Here is a 9,549-nt window from a genome sequence, read left to right on the forward strand (position 1 = left end):
TTTTTTAAGCAATAATACTCTCCAGAACTCTGTTTTGTGTATTTCATTGTCCTATTTTTGATTTGTGAGTTGTATGTTCTATAGCTTTTTCACTTCCGATGTCTACTGCGATATTTTTTCATATTTGTTCAAATGTGGTTTTAACAAAATTTGTGTTTTCATATTCATTTATCATTTCTTTAAGTTGTTGAGCCAGAAGCCGATGGCTGATCGCTGTTGTAGGTTTGCGTTTCGTATATGTGAGCTGAAATGTTGCTTCTCTCGTTGGATGTTACAAGTTTTTGTTATTTGAGACACAAATCTTGTCTGAGGTGATCATTTTGAATCTTGTAATTGTCACGTTTCTTCTAGTCGTATATATGTTGTCTAAGACCAAAACTACTTATTTTTATTACTTATAACATTTTTTATAGTCATTGAGCCAATGCATAAATTAAAAGTGTTGTAGGATTTGCTTCAATAAAAGAGTTGTTTTGGTACTTTGCATTGATTTCTCTTGCGTGTATGCATGGCTTACCTCATAGGGTCAGTAGTATATGTGTGGTATTTTTTTACTCTTTCTACACTGAAGGGATTCTGTTTGCTCGAGCCGCAAAATAGTCTACTGGACTTCGCTGGGGTCTTGTAGTAGCCAAAGTAGCGAAACGGACTCTCTTTGTTCTCAGATTCGGCATTGGTATGACTACATCCTACAGAGTCCTGCAGACTCTTTTTTTACTCGATCTAACAGAGTCACAAGACTCTTTTCCAAACGGAGTCGAGACGACTCTTCTTACTGGTGTCATAATGTAGTCAAGCGGACTCGCTTTGTTTACTATTTAAAAGTCGCCGTGTCTACATCTTCAGGATTCGTGCAGGCTCACTTCTGACTCTACATCAGGACTCCCTCCCTAAGAGTCTCAGGACTCTATTTGAAAGAGACTTCTGGTTACCCTCTCCACCAGAGTCCAAAGGTAGTCAATTCTTCAGCAAGCCAATGACTCTGTAAAAGGAATCACTACTGACTACCTTTTTTCTTAGAGTGTAGCCCATCTTCCAAAAGTGTGCCTAGAGGAAAAGAGAGAGGCTAACTTTAAAGAAGACCAGCGAGGTTAGCCCAGCCATCACGTTGACTTGCTACGCTAGATGATAGAAGAAAAACAAAAAGATAAGAAAGAACAAAAAACTATAAAAATGAAAAAATGTGATTTGATGCACCCACAATTTTCATTTACAAAAATCTGTCCAGTTTTTTTATACGAAGAAACTCTAAGAGAGCTTTACTTGCACGCTTTTATAAGCGCCCAAACCTCAACTAATTAACGCCATGGCGGCAGTATGACATGAAAAACGTGCATAATATGATACAAACATCATTTTTCCTAAGTAAGCACCCTAGTAGAAGGGTTAGCAGCTGTCACAGAATTGAGCGATGTAATAATTTAGTGGCCGAAGTCTCGGACGGGAGGAGCGACAAACAACTCCCCCTTACGTGCGAATTCGAGAATGTGGTTCGGACCAGCTAACCGGCGATAGGTCCACGCCTGATTGGCCGCTGGCGTGAGGCACGAGACGGGGCACGGGAAAACAGTTTCAAAACAACGGACATTTAATTCACATTCACAGGAAATTCGAAACAGACAGACAGGAGGGTTGACGAGTTAATACACACTGCAGTTGACACCCCGTTGGGGTCAGAGCTGCCAAGACACCGACACGAAGTACATTAATCACAATGAAAGAAAAGGTACACGCCGTTACGAGCCCGAGGAGAAGACGACAGTAAATGAAGGGGACAGTAGAGTATACAATAGGCGGGGTTGGAGGCTTCCCCCAACTACTAACAATAGGTCCGCTAGAAACACATACCGCGTGGTGCACTGAAGGAGGCGGATAAGAAGCCCGTGCAGTCCGCATAGGGAAATACAACACAGAAGATGAATAGGGAGAGTCCGAAGAAAGATGGAGAAGGGGAGAACATCTTAGCTGCGGTCCGGCTGATGGTCTCGCCGGGGTGACGGAGGCTGTCGGTCGTCTGTGGTGGGGCACCGCTGATCAGCGACGCAATTTGGGTGAACTCCGGCCGCGCACTGTCGCCTCCTTGAGGAATCTTCGGGGGCCCGAAGTTCACCGCCGTCGTCGCTCGGCCTCCCCAGCACAGCCCTCAAGGCCGACGCCGCGTCCCGGCCGTACGTCCGGCCACCAGCAGTTCTCAGCCCATTCTCCCCGGAAACCCCGCACTGCCCCGCGCACACAGTCCACCGGGCCGCGCGTCTTCCAAGAATTCCCGGGGCGCAGCCTTCTGCAGGCCGCGGCACTCTCGCCCAACTCTCTCCCCGAAACACATGGCCAGCCGACCCGGGTGCGACAATGGCGGCGAGAACATTCCTCCGCTACGCGGTACGGCTCCTCTCGGCCCGAAAATGGCGAGCGGCAAGAAAACCCGTCAAGGAGGGACATGAATTTCGCGACAGCAGCACACAATGACCTGAATCGAAAGACCCGGTTTGACTCACACATTTTAGTCAACTTAAGACAACCAAGGCATGGTTTCGAACAAACACCTCGCAACGGCATGCGCTTTGAGGCCGAAGCGCAAAATCTAACAGGCGATCAATTGCCTCATGTTCGTCGTATCGGTAACACGCACTTATTGCGATTTACGGTTGCGAACCAGTCACTTCACTCCGGCGGAAGCCGAGAAAGTTTAAAAAAGATCTCGCACACTCAACCTACCGGGTTCGGGTTGAATCGCCGCTGGTGATAATCCAACATAGTAAGCAGTCCAGCCACTGGAGCTGGCCGTCGCATTTTATCTCGAAGCGAACGCGACCACAACATAAACACACAGCTTTGGCCGCCGGCCTTGGTGCAGAAATTCATTCGGGAAGACAGCGCTACGTGAGGAAGCAAAACACTTGCTCTATCAGACGCATATTTCTGTCCACAGAAGAGCGCAACCGTGGAAGGCCGACGCGCTACGTGCCGCCATGATGTAAACAACGAGATAACAGGCATGTGACTATACGCCGAACCTACAATAACCATCAAAATCGCCACAAGCGAGGTGGCTTTTCTGGGCTTGGCAGCATGCGTATGACCGCACGACTCGAATTGTACCTGTACGTTTATAGTTGTTTATGACTTATGGAGGTTAATGTCCAAAGAAAGGTTTTGTGTGTTTCTTTAAGACCTTGTGTGCGGGGTTCTCATTCTAGTGTTCGTCACGTGACTCTTGGCGCATCCTGCTCAGTCGCCGTTTACGTCATCTCTGCTAGGCGACTGATAGCGTCCATTCTGTGGCTCAAGCTACACTACGCTACATCGGGTAGTCTACGCGGGGCGACCTTGAGTGCTTGAGTGCTAGAGGCTTTGCCCTTGAGCGCTAGAGGTCAAACCACACTCCCTTCCGCAAGCGCCCGGCACGGAGCAGCGGCCCGATAACGGGGGGAGGCAGGCCGCAGGGGAGAGATTGGCGTGGAGTGAAAGGAGACGTAGCGGAGGAAGGCGAGCAGGCCGCCGCTGCAATGATAAGCGCGCGCCACGAAGGAAGGCCACGAGGCCACGTCCGGCGCAGAGACATGTGCGATAAAGGAAGACGAACCTCCAGTTGCGCTCCCTCGTACAGCGGCGAGGCCGAAACAACGCCGTGAGGCGAAACAGAGGAAAAACGCTACTGTTGCGTACAGCTTCGCTAACTGCAAGTCTTACTCATTACTGTGAGCTCCCTCCATTTTTTGGTTATTTACGCGATTATTTTAAAGGCACTTCCCCAGTGACTGATACATTCGTTTTCAGCGGTTTCCAGTCTACCTATTCAGCACAACTTCAATTTCGACGTCAATGTTCCTTTACGGACACACAAGCGTAGATGTATGCTCTGCAACCTAAATCAAGATCAGGACAGGGGCGCATATTCCCATAGCAGTATGGCCAATGCTTCATAAAATGGCCTGCGAACGTCATCATTTCAGTCAGTCAAGGAGTTCAGTCACCCGACCAATCAGTGAACTTGCAAGTACTATAGAAGGGTCGGACCACAAAAAATTTGTGCCCGCACTCTGAATACTTCGTGCGTACCCTGAAGACTAAAATACAGCAATATACCCACTGAAGGGTGGCACATTCGCGCATTGGGGTATTGGATAACGCTTTGTTCGCGTGCATTTTTCAGGACCAGGACTTCGAGTATAAGCCACGACACAAATTAGCTCGTATTACTGGAGGCTCGCTGCACCAAGGAATGTGGCTGCAGTTATATCACTGACACCTCGGTGGCGCTTCTCGCCTTAGAGTTCTCATTTTTGTTAAATATGGCCTACGTTGTGTTCTTGTTTCTTTCTTTCTTTTGTTTCGATTTTTACGTGCAACGAAACACGCTGCGCATTCTCGGCTCTCGAATATATGCGAGGAGATACCTCCGAAATAAAATCAGTTGCCAATCTCGTTGGCCTCTTTTGTGTTGTCTGTTCTGCAGTAACATTTATTGCGAATACTAGCACCAAGTTTCACTAGATAAGCTATAGTAGAGTAAAAAAAAGTTGCAGAGACATCTAGGTTTGTATCCTAAATGTAAGACGCGATAGCGATACTTCGCCTCCCACAGAGTGTTTTCGTACGCAGTTGCTGAATTTACGATCAGTGCTTTACGCGTACTCAATGTCATCGATGAGAGAAAGATTCTTAACGAGGGTTTGTAATCGCCGTGGATGGCTCCAACTTGGAGCCATCCTCTCGGATTGCCGAGAGGATGGCTCCAACTTCAACTTCTTTCTTCCTGTATGTCGGAGGGTCATTCAGTCACTAAGATTTCCAAGCAGTCAACAAAGACAATTGCAGCCTCGTGCTTTCGTACATCCCAGAGTCGGTGTATACTGTGTCCTCATGATTTTGTAACTTTCCCTGAATGAACGTCATCCCTTCATCCTGCCATATTGCCTTTTCCCCTGAAAAATTGGATCCATAGTTTTGGTACAGGAGAGTTTTTACGCGTAGTCGCTGGAACGGTGAGTTGTCTATCATGGCGGGAGCCCCTCCCCCAGGGTTTGTCTTCCCATATGCTCCCTTGGAGTGGTTTCTCCGATTTCTTGAAATGATTTAGAAAAACAATTTTTAAGGACGTGTTCATCCTCATTATCGCTAAACATCCCATTTAGGACGACTGCAAGGTGAAGGCCTCTCTCATTGACCCTCACCCGCTCCTGTCCTGCGCTTCACGAGTCTATTATTTGCTCGTAATATCGAGTAAATGGCCTTGCCCTTCTTCTAGACCCGTCTGCGCACATCCATTCTGTTACCATGGTTGTCCAGCCGTTGTTAGTTTGTCATACGGTCAAAATTGCGAGGTTGAGGACTGCCTCATATGCTGTCCTGGTGGTTATATCCTATCACTTTCTTTATTGCGGGTAAATTTGTGGTACCGTAAGATCTGGAATATTCCCCTCAAGGTCAGTGGCTGCATCAGTCTTACAGGTTCTTTTTCTCTTTATCTTGCTTTTCTCATGGTTGCGCGTTGTATTTGTGGGTTAAAGATTGGTTGACAGACAGACATAACAACTTTATTTGGCCACAGCTGGGGTGATTAGGCCGGCGACGTCTTCTCCGTCGTCGTCGGGCAGCAGAGGATCTTTTGGGCGGGGGTCTGGTGCCTTCGGCCAAGCGGGCCAGGTCTTCTTGAATTTGGGGGTTTGGGTCACGCAGGGCGGCCTCCCAGCGCGCCTCGCTGGTGATGGTAAGGAGAATGGGATGGGATCGGTGCCTGGATAGTGGGATGCTATCACAGGCCCATATGATATGGGATAACGATGCGTGAGTGACCGAACAATATGGACATGCGTCGACGTAGGTGTCGGGAAAAATCGTAGACATGATGGCAGCGGTGGGGAAGGAGCGGGTCTGGAGCTGCCGATAGATGACCGCCAAGGATCGGGATAGAGATTTGTGAGGAGGAGGAAAAATGGCACGCTCCAAGCGGTAATGGGCGAGGATGTCCCCGTATGTGTGCAGCCTGTCCCGTAGAGTGAATACCTCACTATCATTGGCGGCGCCATCGAGCCCTCGGAAGACCAAAGCTCGAGCAGCTTCGTGGGCCGCTGAGTCCCCAGGTAGCGCGGTATGGGCGGGAGCCCAGACGAGAGTGAAAGAGCGGGATCGAATACTCTGTGCCTGAAAAAGGACTGATAAAGTTGCTGGGGAAACTCTTGCGTAAAGGAAATTTAGGGTTGGCTGATTTCGAGTCACTGATAACAGTTGTTTGAAGGTGGGGACTTTGGGTCATAGCCAACGCGATGGCGATCTCTTCTCCCGCCGTGGGGGATGTCGTAGGCAAGGAGGCGGAAACGAGCTGGACTTGTTTCAAGTCAACCACCGTGGCTACAGCAGCCGCTCTGGTAGGATAGGTTGCTGCATCTGTGTATAGCGTGGGGGAGCCTGGAGGGTACGCCTTTTCAAGGGCTTTTGCGCGAGCCAGTCTGCGATCCTCGTTGTGTACGGGATGCATATTTTGCGGAAGAGGTTTGATTCGGAGCGTCTGGCGGATGGAAGGGGGGATGTCTGGATAGTTGGAGGTGGGTGGTGAAAGGCCTAAGGAAGCCAGTAAGTGCCGACCGGTGTGACTCTTAGTGAGTCTTTCTAATTGGGCGGTGCGTTGCGCCTCCACTACCTCGTCAAAGGAGTTGTGGACACCCAGTGCAAGGAGGCGGTCTTTGGAGGTTTTTGGAGATAGTCCGAGGGCTACCCTGAAACATTTACGTATCAAACCGTCAATTTTGATTCGTTCACTTAGCTTCATGGTTAGGAAGGGGATCAAGTATGCTATTCGGGACAGGACAAAGGCTTGTATGAGTCGAATGATGTTGCCCTCCTTGACACCCTTATGCTTCGAAGCTATTCGAGATATTAGTCTCGTAGTTTGGTATACCCCACGTTCAAGTTCTCGGATAGTGTCCAGGTTGTGTCCCTTGCTATGGAGGCGCAAACCAAGGACCCTGATGGTGTCGACGGTAGGAATGGTGTTGCCTGATTGGGTAGTAATCGAGATGTTGGGGGGGGGGTCATATGCATTGGGCCGAAAGAGGAAAAACTCGGACTTTTGTGGTGAACAGGAGAGGCCACGGCTAGATGTGTATGTTTCGATTATTTGGGTAGCTGTTTGAAGGGTGTCCTGAATGTGTCCGTCCGAACCCTTGGAGATCCAAAGAGTGATGTCATCTGCGTAAAGGGAATGGTGGAGGTCCGGTAGGGTCGATAGTAAAGGTCTTTCATGACGATATTGAAAAGAAAGGGTGATAGCACCGAGCCTTGGGGAGTGCCAGTGCTTCCCAGACAGATTGAGGACGTTTTAATGGGACCCACGTGCAGAGTGAGCGTTCTGTCCGATAGAAAAGAACGAATATAGTTGTAAGTCCTCTCTCCCAAATGTGAGTTCATTATACGCTCGAGAATTGCCGAATGGGAGATGGTGTCGAATGCTCGTTTAAGGTCCAAGCCGAAGATAGCCTTGGTTGTTCGCACAGGAGCAAAACCCGGGTCAATAATATGGTGCTGGAGTTGGAGCATAACATCCTGGGTGGACAAGTTAGGGCGAAAGCCAAACATGGAGGGCGGAAAGAGATGTGTCTATTCGGCAAAACTAGTTAATCTGTAAAGGATAACATGTTCGAAGAATTTACCCAAACACGATGTCAGTGATATGGGGCGAAGGTGGTCTACGTGTGGTCGTTTGCCGGGTTTAGGAATTAGGATCGTTTTCGCAGTACGCCACCGTTCTGGGATAGAAACACACTCCCAGCATTCGTTGAAGAGTCGTGTGACATCCTCCACTGATAAATCGTCTAGATTACGTAACATTTTATTTGTTATAAGGTCTGGTCCAGGGCCCGATCGGGTGTTCAGCCGCTGTATGGCCGCATTTACCTCGGCCTCAGTTATGGGGGCATCCAATTCGTCGTTCGAGTTGCCTCTGTATAAGGGGTGTTGAATGGGTGGACTCTGTTGGACATATTTCTTAGTGATGTAGTTCAGAAGGTCTTGCTCTGATCCTTCAAAGTTGTGAATTAGGTATTGTATGGATTGGGATTGAGCTGTTTTAGTGGTACTGGGATCAATCAGATGGCGGAGGATGTTCCAAGTTTTTTTTTCGAATTGAAACTGGCGTCAATAGACTCGCATGTGGCCTCCCAGTTTTGAGGTACAAGTTTAAGAGTAATTTTCTTTTCCTCGATTGAGTCGAGCGATCCTTCTTCGGAGGTTCCGGTTGTGTTTCTGTTGGGAGAGGCGTTTTTGCATGCTATATTTAGCTTGCCACATATGAGCGAGCCGTTAATCTGGCTGGGGGAGATCCGCAACGATTTCTAATTCTCGTGTGGCCGATTTAACGCGATTGAGCAGACCGTCCTCCCAGTCAGAAACGGTGTCCTTAGTGAGACGAGGAGATTGTTCCGTATGTCTAAAGGCGTCCCAGTCGACGATGGTGGCAGATTTCACCTGCCTGGACATGTGCTTAAGGGGACTGTGATGACAGTATTTTGTGGTCACTGCCTAGATCCTGTTGCGTGTTTACCCACTGGGCTTGGGGGTTGACATATCTGCTGAAGGTTAGGTCGGGGGTAGTGTCTACGCTAACACTGTTGCCCAGCCTAGTTGGGTATGCGGGATCTGTGAGGAGGGTAAGTTGTTCCTGTTGTGCTGCTTCCCATAATGATCTGCCTTTGATATTGCCCTTTCTGTAGCCCCACGCTGGATGGTGCGCATTAAAGTCACTTGTTATGACGATTGGGTTTTTCCGTGAAACAAGAGCAGCCTTTTTGAAGAGACAGTGAAAACGATACCTATGAAAGCGAGGGCTGCTGTAAACGTTGAGTATAAAGAGACTGAGGGCATCTTTTCTGGAGGGGATGATTTTCACAAAGACGTGGTCTATCTCGCTGTCAAGAGTGTGTTGTACAGCAGGGATATTGCGATGAACCAAAATAGTTGTTTCTGTAGGAATTGGATGTGAGTCGGGGAAGGATTTATATCCCGATAGTTTGGCCACAGCACCACCGCTTGTCTCCAGAGCCCCGATGAGATCTCTCACGTGACTGTTCTCTTGGAGGACATCCGTACTTACTCTTAGGGTGATTTGTAACTAGGCCGCGCGGCACCATTTTTCGTTTGCCACACCTAGCTTGCAGCGGGGACAAAACTGTGGCAATATTCCAAAGTATTTTTAAAGCTTAAGTTATTTTATATAGAATATCTATAGAAAACTTATAATCTATATAGTGGACTTTATTTTAGTTCTTTTCTGCTTATACTTTCGGCCTTCCTTGATTTCTGAGAGACTAGCGTTCATCGTTTTCCCGCTGTTTTAGTTAGGTCACCCAATGTTGGTGCCGGCATAAGTTTCGGCAGAAAACACACCGCGGGGGCTCAGTGGTAAAGGCGTTGCGCTGCTGAGCCCTAGGACGCGGGTTCCCTGAAGCAGCGCCTGTTTTCACAATAACACCATTGTGTCGAGATTTCAGCGCACGTTAAAGTTCCTTGGTTGTGTAATTCATTTCATAGACTTCCACTACGTCGTGCCTCGTC

Source organism: Haemaphysalis longicornis, unplaced genomic scaffold (assembly GCF_048455015.1).
Source record: "Haemaphysalis longicornis isolate Haplotype H1 unplaced genomic scaffold, Haemaphysalis longicornis Haplotype H1 scaffold_8, whole genome shotgun sequence".
Classification (NCBI taxonomy): domain Eukaryota; kingdom Metazoa; phylum Arthropoda; class Arachnida; order Ixodida; family Ixodidae; genus Haemaphysalis; species Haemaphysalis longicornis.